We start from the raw sequence: 14646 nt of genomic DNA on the forward strand, positions 1-14646 counted from the left end.
TTTTGCATCTCTTGCGTCCTCCCAAATAACTCCACAAAGCGTTGTCTTCCATGTTAGTAATAAAATGTTATTATACTTCGCAAATATGTTTGCGAAAATTTGGACGTTTAGGGAAAAACTCGAAGCTGTTTCATATGCCATAAGTACAGAAGTATATTGTTGAATAACATTTAAATAATTTTAACATAGAATTCTTTGAGATGACGCCATCAAATTGTTGTGCTAAATTTTGATTAACGTTTAACTCTTCAGTACGTTATGTACAGGGGTTTCAGAAGTCCCAAAAAAATAATTAAAAAGTCCTTTATGATGTAGACAAAAAACCGTAATTTTATAAAAGTAACATTGGCAACACTGCACGCACCTAATGCGTGAATACCTCCGGCTTACTTTCTGATTTCTTAGAAACGATGCTGACTAAAATCCATCTTTTATTTTTTTTAGGATAATAACCCACTAGTCATTAATCGTTGTGCATTATTATTAATAAAACAAGCTGTTATTTTTCATCTTTAATTTTTTTTAGTAGTTCTTAAAATAATACTGCTTTTAGCAAATGACATATCTTCTAAAAAAAAGAACGGGTGGGTGGGTGGGGCTAGTATTTGCTTAGATAAGACTGATTTTGGCAAATGAAATACTCTCTAAGAAAAGAGAGGGCGGGTGGGCGGGGCTAGTACTTGCTAAAATAAGACAGATTTTGGCAAATGACATTTAAAAAAAGTGTAGTTTGATTTATACATTATGATTTATATTTTCCATCATGAAGTTTCTTTCAAGGAGCGGTCGTGTAGAGTAAAATAAATAATATTATATAATACACTGCCCTACAAAAAAACCCTGACACTTGAATATTTGGAAATTGACGCTAATGTTTAGTGTTATAATTTTTTCTAGCGTCCGAGTTTTTTTGTCTGACAGTGTATTATATATGTTATGTCCGAAGACTCCATTATTAACATTTTATTCGACTTGGTTCCCGATGCACCGCATTTCGTCTTCGATCAATGAACTTTCTTCGCTTATGTTATCAACCCTGCCGAAGTGACCTCTAACCCTGAGGCTAACGCACTCGTTATCACTGGCCTACTTCTAGATGCAACGCACATTCGTCTTAGAGCAATGAACTTTCTTTGTTTTGTACTCCTTATCAACCCTCGACCCTTGGTTGACCTGTAATTCTGATGCAAGCTCTTACATCAGCCCATGTGCAGCTTATCTTCGCCAAAGGAGGTCAAACCTCAGTATATAAGGGAGAAGAACGAGCAGAAGATTCATTCAAGTATTCGACACTCAAGTATTCAACATTCGAGTCGTGATCTGCAGTCAAAAGTCTCAAATCATACCGTAACGCCGTTCCCGTCTTATCATAAAATATTTTACTTTTATATTTTGTCCGGACTTAGAAAAGTCTAACGTTATTTTATTATATTCGAACTTAGAGTAGTTTCAAGTCTTGTAATCATCATTTAATAAAATAGAATAAAAAATTGTTAATTTTTATTCGTAACGACCATCAGGATCGTTAAAGTGGCGCAGTCGGTAACATTTGCAAAAATTTTGCAAGTCGCGAAAAATTCGCAAACTCGAATTTAAGCGAGAAACGAACCTATTCGACGTAGTTCATCATCTGGAAGAAGCAGCGAGAAGATTCTTGAACACTATCCAGAAAGAAAGCGAAGAAAAGGCGAAATTGAAGAAAGAATTTTCGAAAATCCCAAAGAAGACTGGTATCTAGGGTTTTCATTTTCCGGATTCCAGGTTTAATGAAGAGCATCTATCTATTACTGTAAGTAGTATTTGTCTCTTATTTTTGGTTTTTTGCAACATATTTCGTATTTTTGCATTTATTCGATTTACTCAAAAATTCCTTGTTATTCTTCAATTTTTCTCAATTTAAAGAAATAATTCTTGCCTTTCTTTATATTTAAGTTAATTTAATTACAAAAAGAAAAATGGCAGATTTTACTCTAAAAGATTTAAAAGAATTAATACCAACTTATGACGGAGAACAAGCAACTTTGTACGACTTTATTGAAGCGGTAAATTTCGCATTTGAAAATGTACAAGACGAGCACAGAAACGCACTACTTTTTGTTGTAAAAAGTAAATTAACCAGTAGCGCGAGAAAATTTATTTCATCAAGGCAACTTAATAATTGGGAAGATATTAGACAACTATTAATAGGTCATTATGGTGACTGTAGAGATACCGAGGGGTTACTTCGTGATTTGACTTCTTGTTATCAAAACCCAAACGAACTTCCAAGAAATTTTGTGCAGCGTATTGAAGACCTTCTTACAAAAATTCGTAGCAGTGTCGCACTAAATAATGAATTAAATGATGCATCCCGAAACGCATTAAATGCATCACACGAAAAAATAGCTTTAAAAACATTTTTAGCCGGTCTATCCGAACCTCTTGGTAGTATTTTACGTTCACAAAAACCTAACTGTCTCGAACAAGCCGAACAATTTCTAATTGAAGAAGAAAATATCTCTTACTTAAAAACTTTTAGATCACTAAAACCATCACTACAAAAATCGGTAAATAATAAAATAGTACCGAAAGAAAATTATCACTCTTCTTCTGCAACAACTATAAAAGCTTGCTCGTACTGTAAGAAACCAGGACATATGATCGGATCTTGTTATAAACGTATACGAAATGAATTAAACCAACCAGAAACACGAAGTACGCAAAATAAAAATTTTAATGCAAATACTTTACAACAAAATAATTTCACTAACACAGAAAATTGTCGAGACTTGAATCAAAATAAAAAACGAGACTTTTATACAAATCAGCGAACAAATGAAAATAATCAGATTAATTATTTAAATCTTTCCAGTAATTCGATGTACAATAAATCTAAAGGTAAAAATAAACCATCTAAAGTGCATCAAAGTCTTAATGAAATTTTAAGTTACAATTTAATGAACGAAAATAGTTCAAAACTAATGTACATTGTAGATGACGATAACAAGACATATTTAATCGATTCTGGAGCCGCATTATCAATAATGAAATCAAGTTCTGTACCTAGTAACGTTTCAAGACTAAATGAACATTTTAAAATTCAAGGAATTGCTCCAAAACCTATTCATATCACCAAAAGTTTTTATAAAAAATTCGATGAAACAAATACTGAGTTTAAAATGTACATCGCCAATTTAAAAATCGCATTTGACGCAATTTTAGGTTTAGATTTTCTCACCTCATACGATTGTGTCGTTGACTTTAAGAATAATGTTCTAAAAACTAATTTTAAAGATATTCCGTTATTAGTTTATTGTGAAACACAAACAAAGAAAAATGTTTTACATCACGAAAAACCTCGAAATTCGAGAAAAAGCTTTACTACTCAAAATGATAAAAATTCTGCGAATTATTTTAAGTCGCAAGTGCGCAAACCTCATTCTAATGAATATTTCAGATCAAACCGAATCTATAGAGAAAACAAACGTTTTCCAAATCTATCTCAAGTTGTGGAACCTACTACGTGTTATAATTATAGAAATAAAACTTATAACGATTTTAAACCACAAAAATATAATAACTATTTCCACAGAAAGAATAATTTTAAGAATTTAACAGGAAATCCTTATAATGATTTTAAATCCAAAAAAGCTTATATGAATAAAAATCGTAACTTCTATTATAATGCTAATAATAGCTTTAATTCTGTTTCACCTATAAATGTACATTACATTACACGAAAGCAGAGTAATAATGATCAAAATAAGTTTATAAATCTCAATCGCTCTCAGACTAAAAACCAATCGTTTAATAAACTTACTTATTTGAGATCAACGGAAAGTAATAATTACAGGAATAAAAAGAATAATTTTAATTTTACGAAAGATTTTTACCCAAATTATGCAACTGAAATAGACAACAGGTCTTATGGAACAAATTTTAGATCTAAACAATCGTTTCTAAATAGAAACTTATTTTCGAGCAACAATGTAAGAAAAGATCAACAGATTTATAACAAAAGCTCTTATTTAAACAAAGATAGATTTTGTTCTAATTTTTATTCAACGTATAATAGACGTTTCAGTTCTCAAAAGGAAAATAAATTCCTAAGTGAAAGTACTAGCTTATATTAATTAAATATTATAAAACATAAAAAAAAAATAGAAAAAATAAATACACACAAAAGGTTTAAACAACGTTAATTATTTATCTATCATTATTTTCTTTTTGGTAAACATTTTTGTAATTAATAAAATTATAACTGTATTTAAATTTTAGTATTTACTTTCACGATTAATAATTTACAATTATACTTATTTGAAAAACTAAAATAATTATTGAAGTATTAAAATAAAAAGAAAAGCTTTGGGTAAAGAAAGTATTGTTTGATGACAATATAATTAATCACATTGAAATTAAACTCGTTATTTCATAACTCTAAGAAGTGAAGTTAAGAGAACAAATTTACTTCCTTTTACTTTCAGGTAATTTACGATTAACAAAAAAAAAAATCAAATATTTCTTGGTGTATTAAGCATAAAAAAAAAGTAAACAAATAACGTATACACAAAAGATCTTTTTTATAGCACTATAATAAATCATTAAAGCTACAGTTACCATTTCAAAATTTTAAATCATGAAAATTAAGAAAACTGTCGAAAGCTCTATTTAAATTCTAGTATTTACTTTTACTGTTATTGATTTACAATTATTTTTGAAAAATTGAAATATTTCTTAGAAGATTCAGAAAAAGAAAATGTTAACGATCTTTGGGAAGGAAAATATTACTATGTATCATGTAAAGTTAAACTTGGCATTTTGTAAATCTACTTAACTAAAATAAGTTTAGTTCCTTTTACTTTGAAGTAACTTACAAAAAAAATAAAAAAATCTTTATTTCCCAGAGTTAGTAAGTATAGAAAAGAAACAAAAACACAAAGGGATAATGTGTACAAAAAGAATATTGCTTGATGGAATTGCAATGCATCATTAAAAAAAATTTTATTTATTTTATTTCATTTCAAATTTATTGTATTTGAACTTGTAAGTAGTTTTAAATATTTTAAAGAATAATTTTCATAATATTGAGTTTGTAAAACAAGTGAAATAATTTTATTTACATTGAGAATTAGAAAAATCTTAAACTGAAACTACTGATGGAAAAAAAACATTATACTAAAGAGCTGATTAAAATAAATCGTTATTAGTTATTTAATTATTTTTAAGTAAATCATGTTTGCAACAGGACATTATCATCAGTTATTTTTACAAGATTTAAGAGAAATTTTATGTTTATGATAAAGCCTGAAACTTTGAACCGAGTGGATAATTTGAAAGTAACTATCGATACTTTGGATATTAGTCCTACAGATTTATTAGGAATTATTGATAATAATTTTTGCTATTGCAAAAATCACCACTGGTTTTCTTTCATTACACCAACAAATGTTCAGAATAATGAACGATAATTGAAAATTAATTTAAACTTGCTTGTTTTAGCGTTTTAAGAAAACGAAAATATTTTATCAATTTTACACGGTTTAGATGCAATTTGGAAAACAATTAAACGGAATCTTGATCCTGCAATTTGAGGATATATTGATTAATTGATAAACAAATAAGAAAGGGTCGATCGCGAAACCTTATATTTAAGAAATCAAATACAAGCAGCCACTTCGAGTATTAGTAAATTTAACTATACTGTCTAAAAGTTGCGAATTGATGAACGAACCTTTAAAACAAAAAAAAAAATGTCCAAAAGGAAATCAATAAGATCGTAGACATTACTTATCATTTCAATATTCAAGTACATACTTACGAACAGTTGCTTGAATCACTTATGTTAATTGAGTCAGAATTATGTGACATTTTAGAAAGTATTACTTCTGATAAACTAAAGATATTGCATCCTTCAATTATCAAAGCTGAAATTCCTTGGAATCAGTTGAATTTAATTTCTCAACATTTACAACTTTGGATGCGAATATTCACAACTTTCAAACGTTTTTGATTTAATAACTTTAGAAGCTTTTAGCCAACAAATAAAAGAATTGTTTTTGTTTTGAGGATTACATTAGTTCAAAAGGAAAAATATACTGTTTATCATTATTTTATACTCGATTCCATTTAAAGATAATTTTTCATGCAATCATTTCGGAATCAAGATATGTTGCATTAGCTGAGAATAATAGGCACTACTTGAAAATAAACAGTATAGAACGATGTAAAGAACTTGGAGAGGACACCCTACTATGTTTGGAGATGATACCATCCCTATATGACAGTCCATCTTCTGAAGTCAAAGTTTTGGCCAAGCTACAAGCAAATGAAAGATGTCATCCAGTTTTATTCGACATTTGAGGACCTTCGATGTGATCACTATCGTGATTATATCTCCTGTATATAACATGTTTTAAATTTGGACTACTTAAAGATCCCACTGGATACTTCACGGGTTTCAGTCCACCACAACCAGGTTTCTGCTGTCCTCAAATCTTCATCTACTCCAATGTGTCATGAAGATCGTCAATTCATATCGAAACCGATGACCACTCCGAAGAAATTGTCCATCAAAGCGACATCCCACTGGCATCGATTTCAACTAAATGAAGACTATGATACTCTTCTCGGAGTGAAGAGACTTACGGAGGGAGGTGTTATGTCCGAAGACTCCATTATTAACATTTTATTCGACTTGGTTCCCGATGCACCGCATTTCGTCTTCGATCAATGAACTTTCTTCGCTTATGTTATCAACCCTGCCGAAGTGACCTCTAACCCTGAGGCTAACGCACTCGTTATCACTGGCCTACTTCTAGATGCAACGCACATTCGTCTTAGAGCAATGAACTTTCTTTGTTTTGTACTCCTTATCAACCCTCGACCCTTGGTTGACCTGTAATTCTGATGCAAGCTCTTACATCAGCCCATGTGCAGCTTATCTTCGCCAAAGGAGGTCAAACCTCAGTATATAAGGGAGAAGAACGAGCAGAAGATTCATTCAAGTATTCGACACTCAAGTATTCAACATTCGAGTCGTGATCTGCAGTCAAAAGTCTCAAATCATACCGTAACGCCGTTCCCGTCTTATCATAAAATATTTTACTTTTATATTTTGTCCGGACTTAGAAAAGTCTAACGTTATTTTATTATATTCGAACTTAGAGTAGTTTCAAGTCTTGTAATCATCATTTAATAAAATAGAATAAAAAATTGTTAATTTTTATTCGTAACGACCATCAGGATCGTTAAATATATATTAACTATTTATTGTGAGATGTTTTGTATAATAAATTCTCAACAATTCTCTATCCAACTGTCAAAAAGTAAAACCAATTTGATAACGTGATTTATATTTTTGCATCAACCGTACAACATACGCTCCCTCGCCATAAAAATTACCACCACCAGCAAACTCATCACACTAAATGGTCAGTGGTATGTATATACCAGAATATTTCCCGTATTCTCGCGCCAAATCCATAAATTCTAAATTTTACGAGTCCTGCTTCCAGCCACTGTAATCAAAAGCCATCATCAACATCGTTCAAATTATCATTTTCAATGTAGTTAAAACCCAAATTAATTACGACTCGATCGGTAGCTTTACATTTAAAGTTTAACGGTTCCCATTTACGCCATAAATGTTTCAAAGTCGTAAAATGTCGTTGCACGCACGAGACAGCGAAAGGCGGACAGTCGCACTGAATAATTAAAAAATCTGTATATCTACTTTTCTCTCTGGTGCAATATAACAATATTTACTGAATAACAAAATTTATTAAATGAAATACAAACAAAATACAACGTTTCAGTATTTACAGAATTTCAGAGGTGTTAAGGTGAGAGGCTCCTAAACCAGTCGATAAAAGACGAACACACGGTTTGATATATTAGTTTTTCCGAGGCCTCTTGGATACGCAATTTTTAAAAATAAGACTTGTTTTAATAAGTTTTTGCGAAGACCAGACAGCGAGTAAATAAATATTGCTTCTGCAAACTGATAAATCAATTTTTTTTTCCTTAAACTAACCGTATACGTAAATTTCAAAATAAATAAAAGTGGATTATTAAAAAGCAAGTGCATGCAGACGAGCACGTGACGGTGCATAATTTTAGACAAAATTTATGTACCAGATTATTAGAGGCGATGAATTCGCAATTTTTGCTAGCCTTGTACCTAATAATTTAAGGTGTATCGAAGTATTCGATTCGAAAATTAAGTTTAATGAATCATTTTCTAAGCGCATTTCAAGTAACCAAAAATTCAACAATTTAATTAAAGTTAAAAAGTCCTATTATGGTGGCTTCTATTTTGTTAGTTTCTCCAAACACGCATCGAATTTTTCCATCAAATATTTATATATATCATTCGTAGCCTCATTGGTTACACCAACATCCTCTTAAAGTTCTGCTCCTACATTATTTTCCTCTTCATTCCATTTGTATACTTCATCTTCGTACAGCAAGCCAACTTCAGCAAATAATTGATAAATAATTGAAGCTAATGGAAATATCAAACAAATTAAGAAAATAGCAGCAGACAGAGAAAGAAAGAAGGAAAACTCCAAGTAATGGTAAATTTTCATATTCACAACCTACGACTCGTGAAACACCACGAAAACATTAAATTAAAGATTCGTTCAAATGACCCTATTCCCTCAGCAATGTGAGAAGTAAAAACTTACTGACACGTCTATTCCCGATAATCCCGTGGCTTTCTCGCTTCCGGAAAGGGATGATCCAGGAGCGTCGCAGGTTGTAACATTTTCGCTCACACCTCAACCGCTGGAAGCAATGCCAGCCACTCCAACAAACACAACAAAATGTGCTAGGCTCACCCTGTCGGAATAATTCCGCCAATATTTATCCTACTTGATGAAGTTTGAGAATCCTCGGCTGTCGGTATGTCTACTCCTAATTTATTCCAAACTCTGAATCAAGCGCTAACTGGGTTAAAACTGCAGTTTGTTGATGTTTCTCGACTACAGTGCAAGCGCGCGGGTATCAAGCAAGTTTTTGTGGCACATTTCCATAAATATTTCTTGGTGTGTGCACATCGAAGCAATTTTCTCGACGAGGAAGCAGATCATTTTATTTTCTTGCTGCGGCTGCTGCTCTGATGAATATCTCCATTAACTTAATCTGGAACGTGAAGAATTCTGAAATGTTGTGTCCGACACACGGAGAAAGCAGAATTCCTTTCCCACACGAGCATTCAGTTGCTCTTGTATCAACAGAAATTGCTTCTGAACTGCTGGAAAGGTGGAACAAACACAAAATACATCGCTCCAAAGCTGAATAAGTAAACTTTCCTTCGCTGATGATTACACATCATTCACTGAAAAATATTTATTATTGGCCCATCGTTTCTGCTAATTTTGCAGATGCTGCACAAATTTTGCAAATACCGTCCAAAATATGTGTAAACTGAGACATACTCATTCAAATCAGGCGGATTCAAAAACCACAAGTGTAGGGGTATATTATTTTATACAATTACGATATTCTTAAATCACATATAGTCCATTAGTTTCAGAGATTATCTATCTAATAACCGGAGAGTAAAAATATCCGCCCCCTACTTCCATTAAATCCAATAATTGTATACTAACAGCGAAGTGTAAGTACAAAACAAGTATAAGTTAACACCAAAACCGACATTCGAACAAGCTGAACAGAAATCGACAAGACAGATGAACCACTCCTACAAGTTAAAGGCACAAACTGACGCATTAGCCACGTGCTTCGTGTATCCACGTACTTTTATACTTGAGAGATTCTGGAAGCTTAAATAAATTTCGCGCACAACTGCATATCAGTTTAAAGAGTTTGAGCATTCAAGCTCAACGGAATAACAGTCGCATTAAAATGTCACTTCGAAAGTAATACTCCGACAAGTTATACCTATTCTGTGTTGTAAATACAAAACGATTTAATAATTTGGAAAACCCAATTCGACCGTGTTCTGGGTCCTGGTTCGATCATATAGAAGATTTACATTATTATTCCGGGACTCAGTTGGACATCTGCGCAACACAGAAGAATATTTATTTAAATCCTTGAATTCGAACATTTTGGAAAGTAATCACTTCTAGCAATTTATTTAGGACGAAATTTGACAAGTTCACACATAAAGGTTTCCCACATCAGCCGTATTTTAGGAAGAAATTTAAATTTTAAATTAACGCTGCCTGGGGTAGTTGCAACGTTTGTGTTAACCGGGACTTGACTAGGTGAAGATTACAGGCAGTGACCTATTTATTACTATTATTGTAATCAAAGGCCACTTAAACTATAGTGAATTTTGCTACCAGGTATCTTTAAAAATCAGCTTGAATGTTTAGTAAATTAGGATAGACTTCCTTTAAAGCGACAAACCTCGTGCAGTAGAATATTATTATGAACCTTGTCCATACACAAGTTTCTGTGCAGGGAGTATTTCGCGTCAGCTGTGCTACAACATAACATCGTGTAAAATGAAAACCCCCAACCTGAAGCCCACGATAATATCTTCTCAAATGTTCCGCTCACTCAAGAATATAATATAAAAGAAAAAACACCTTTCAGTTCTCAAAGAGCCTTCTCCATCAGTAAAATTTATCAAAACCTCCAGATCCCACCTTTCAGTTTGCTTCTGAACAAGACCGCTACGTCATGAGCGCCAGCGATTAACAATTTAATTTGTACTAACAAATTTAATTAATTAAGACTTATGATTAATTACTCTTTGTCAGGTGTACTCGCCCACCTTTCGAGCGTAATCTCTGTGAAGTACAGCGAGTCTTCAGTGATGAAATTATTTCTCAACAGTTTCAATGGTAATTTAAATTAATAGTGGCATCCGACGAAGATGTATTTAAAGCAAATAACCTGTGTGGATCAGGTAACTAAGGCGGTTGTTTTTCGAATTGAAGATATTTTAACCGAAATTGATAGGTATCGCTACTACTTACTAAGCATTATGATAAATAAGGTCTCCCTGGGATAGCTATAGTTATCGGAATTTCGAATTAAGACTTGTTCGGGGGTGGAGAGATGTCAGCACGAACTGAACTTATACAAATTTATTACAGTAAAAACCGTAATAAATCGAGCAGAGTCGGTTTTTCTCCTCTATTTAATTCGGAGCATCAATTTAATCTTAAACGGTGCTCACGCCCACCTCCATCTTGTTGAAAACACAGTCGGAGTGACAACGACACGATTGATTCATTGTGATGTGCGGTCATTTACATACCATTCGCTCGTATTTCTTTTTTCTTGCCTTAATTTATTCTCACCTTCTTTATTACGTCGATTTCCTTATGTTATTTCTAGTTAATTACCCGAAATTTAAAGTCGGTTAAAGAAAAAACACATTGGGACTGTGTCAGATTACGATCTATTCTAGTTCGAAAGCTGATTTGGGTCCTTTACGATATTCCGAGAAGACAGAAATTTTATTATTGGCAATTGCATTTGATGAGGTCTATCAATTACAAGAAGAGCCTTTGTCACAACGTGTATTAGAAGGCACAAGATAATTATCTCTTTATCACAGAAATTCATCTTCCATGGAAAATAATGCGTGTTTAAGCTTGTTAACGATGGAAATTTGAATATGCAGATATGCATGAACTACGACAATAAAATGACGTCGTTTATTGTAATAAAATATATGTAGAAATGCACTCAAAAGCTGTTTTTAAAATGTGTTTATTTTAGAAACAGTTTTTCAACCGCTAATTAAGTAGTGTAATTTTTTCTGATTAATTAACATTTGGCCTTAACTAAAATTAAAACAGCATTTAAAGATTTTGAAATGCTTATTTTCTAATTGTGTGCGTTTTTTATTTCATTCTTTTAGCAAAACCTCAACACTTCTCTGTCCACGTTACGTAGACATATTTTTATGAAATTGTCACAGATTTTTGTATAGTATTTTTATACGTTTTTGTCCATAAAAAACATATTCATTTCAAATATTGATTGTGTTTATATTTTTTATTTACTTGTACAACAAACCACTAGACGTGAACTTTACTGGTTAATTTTGACTATTGAATTAATTTTCTATGGCCCACTGAGATTAAGAACCAAAAAAGCGGCTCAGTGATAAGCAACTTGCAAAAACACGATATACACCAGTTGGTTGCCGTCGTGTGTTCGGTTAACGTCTTTGACAATGGTGAATTTTTCCAGTTTAACATTTACATCAGTGGTACAGCATCTCCGACATTATATTACTGTAGCCTTTTGGCCTTAAATGTTATTTGTTTGTTTGCAGGGCGTGGGTTTGTGTAGGCAATGAGTGAAATAATTTCCCAAAAACTATATTAACATAATAATATGCATATGCAACACACAATACATAAAGGGCGCCAGTCGTATTTTTCTATTTTTGAAAAACGACAAAAACAAACATTGAATAGGTGTTTTGAGCTTTTCTTTTCTTTAGTTAACACACTGAAATTATTTGTGGCTCAGCACACTAGTCTTTACAACACTATAAACTTAGACAAGTTAAGATTGATATCTAGACAAAATGAGCTTACAATTACAATTACTCGACCATCAGAAGCTATACTGATAAGATTTATTATACTGATCTTTGACTGATATACTTTTATTGCTATAACATTGAAATTCAAAGAAATATCGATTATGGAGCTTGGAACTCTTTTTTCCCGGAAAATGAGCATTCGTGTACTTGAGCGTAATGACAAGTACCACCTGGAGCTGCCGAAAGACAACAAAAATTCTCCCCAAATGGGTGAGATTGACCGCTAGACCCCCAAAGAACCACTCATAATATCACTAGACATATGGTAAGCCCCTTTACAATACGTTAATAACAATATCTAAATTATTAACTCTCTCTGACCTAACCTGTTTCTAACCTAAAGATACCTATGTTTACAAAGAATTTTCCTTATGATATTTTGCGGGCAACAAGCAACCTAGAAGGTGTTCACCATGGGGTTGTGGCCTCCAGTTCTAAGATATTTAGTTATTGGAACCCTGCTACTTGCGCTGGTGGTCGCTACTTCCACAGATAAGGTGCTACCCCCGTGGTGATGGTTCCCTGGGTGTCATCAATCGGTTCCCGAATCGTTACTCCCAGCACAACTTTCCACGGAGTTGAAGATGATACCAATTACAAGCTCAATCCAAGTAGCGAATGACTCCAGTGATCAAAATTGACGAATATTTCATGTTCCAAACTCGATAGTTAAAACCTAGGAAGTGGTGTTTTATTGACATGTTTATTTTAAGAGATCTCATGTGACTTTTATTTAAATATGAAATTTTGACTCACCTGGGTCTCATAGGTTTATTAAAATCTTCTTTAATTGTTTAAAATGGCTTGAAATCTTGATTTTTATTTTACGTTTCTAACAACCACCATTTTGTCCAAAATCTTATCAGCAAACCCATTTTTTTGTTCGCCTGACGTTGTATCGCTATAAAAACTCCCATGCCGAGGCGCACAATTTGAAACGCTCAAATCTACCTACTCGTCCTTACTAAAGGAAGTTTAAATTATAGTAACGGGACCGTTACAGTACCTTCAAACCTCAAACTCACGATCGTGGCCGTGATAGGACCGAAAGAATATTGCAAGCTGAAGAACAAATTTTGGAACGTGTCGAAGAAGGGCCCGACATCATAATAGAACTTTGATTCTCTCTTAAACACAATATTAATACCATACAAATAAAGGTGTGTAGTACACATTTGTTCAACAGTTTTTGGAAAACCTTTTATTTTATTGATTTTGGTACAACGTATAATCATAATAATTATTATTAATCCGGTGTAAAGGCAAATTATAGTTAACGTTCACCACCTTCATTGTAAACTTAAAGCACACCTAAAATTCGTAAGGCTGAATTAAGTCGCCAACAGACAGACGACGCAGACAAATCACTGACGACAAACGGAAACGGGAAACCTTCATTTCCTTATTTTACGAGCACTAGTGAGACGACAGGCACACCAAAGTAGACATAGCGATAAAAAAAATCTATTACAACACAAGTTCTCTTAGTTTTATTTGTAAAATAAAATTCATATGTATATTTTCACTCGTAAAAGTAGTGATACTTACTAATAAACTTAAAATATAATTATTTTAACTAAAATTCTATTGATATGTTTGGTAATTATTTATTATGCGATGGATACGTACCTTTAGTAGGTTTTAAGAAAAAACCTTTCATTTCTTTGTTATGAAAGCATTTCATTTTTACTTCAAAATTACGCAATCTACTTTTTTTAAATGCGGAAAGTGGAAAAACCATTATCGCAGCAACCGGAAAATACAGAAAAGTATGAACTGTTTCCGACGTTAACGAATGTTTAAGTGAGATTATTATTTTATGTGCGATAAATTGAATACCTAATTAGGACTGGCTATATATTTACAGTCCACCACTTTTGCAGTGTTAATCTCGATGTACTCGGATAATAGGACGAATAATTTTTTAAACAAAACGTCCACAACACAGTTCCAACAACCAGTTATACACCAGTGTATTGTTTAAAAAAAAATGTTGTGTTGTCAATTTACGATAAATTATTATTAATTTATATTGAAAATTATTAATTTATATTGGAACATGAAACCTATGACACTAAATAATTCAAATCCTTTTTGTTCCATATATGACCGTTCGTATTTAC

General features: G+C 32.4%; 1 protein-coding gene across 2 annotated transcripts in view; it reads right to left on the minus strand.

The window, feature by feature from the left end:
- LOC135134691 (protein madd-4) overlaps positions 1 to 14646 on the minus strand; it is a 318408-nt gene that overhangs the window by 136944 nt on the left and 166818 nt on the right. The gene's annotated exons all lie outside the window — the stretch shown is intronic.

Source organism: Zophobas morio, unplaced genomic scaffold, assembly GCF_036711695.1.
Source record: "Zophobas morio isolate AGI-343-1 ecotype UQ-CSIRO unplaced genomic scaffold, CSIRO_AGI_Zmor_V1 ptg000023l, whole genome shotgun sequence".
NCBI classification, from domain to species: domain Eukaryota; kingdom Metazoa; phylum Arthropoda; class Insecta; order Coleoptera; family Tenebrionidae; genus Zophobas; species Zophobas morio.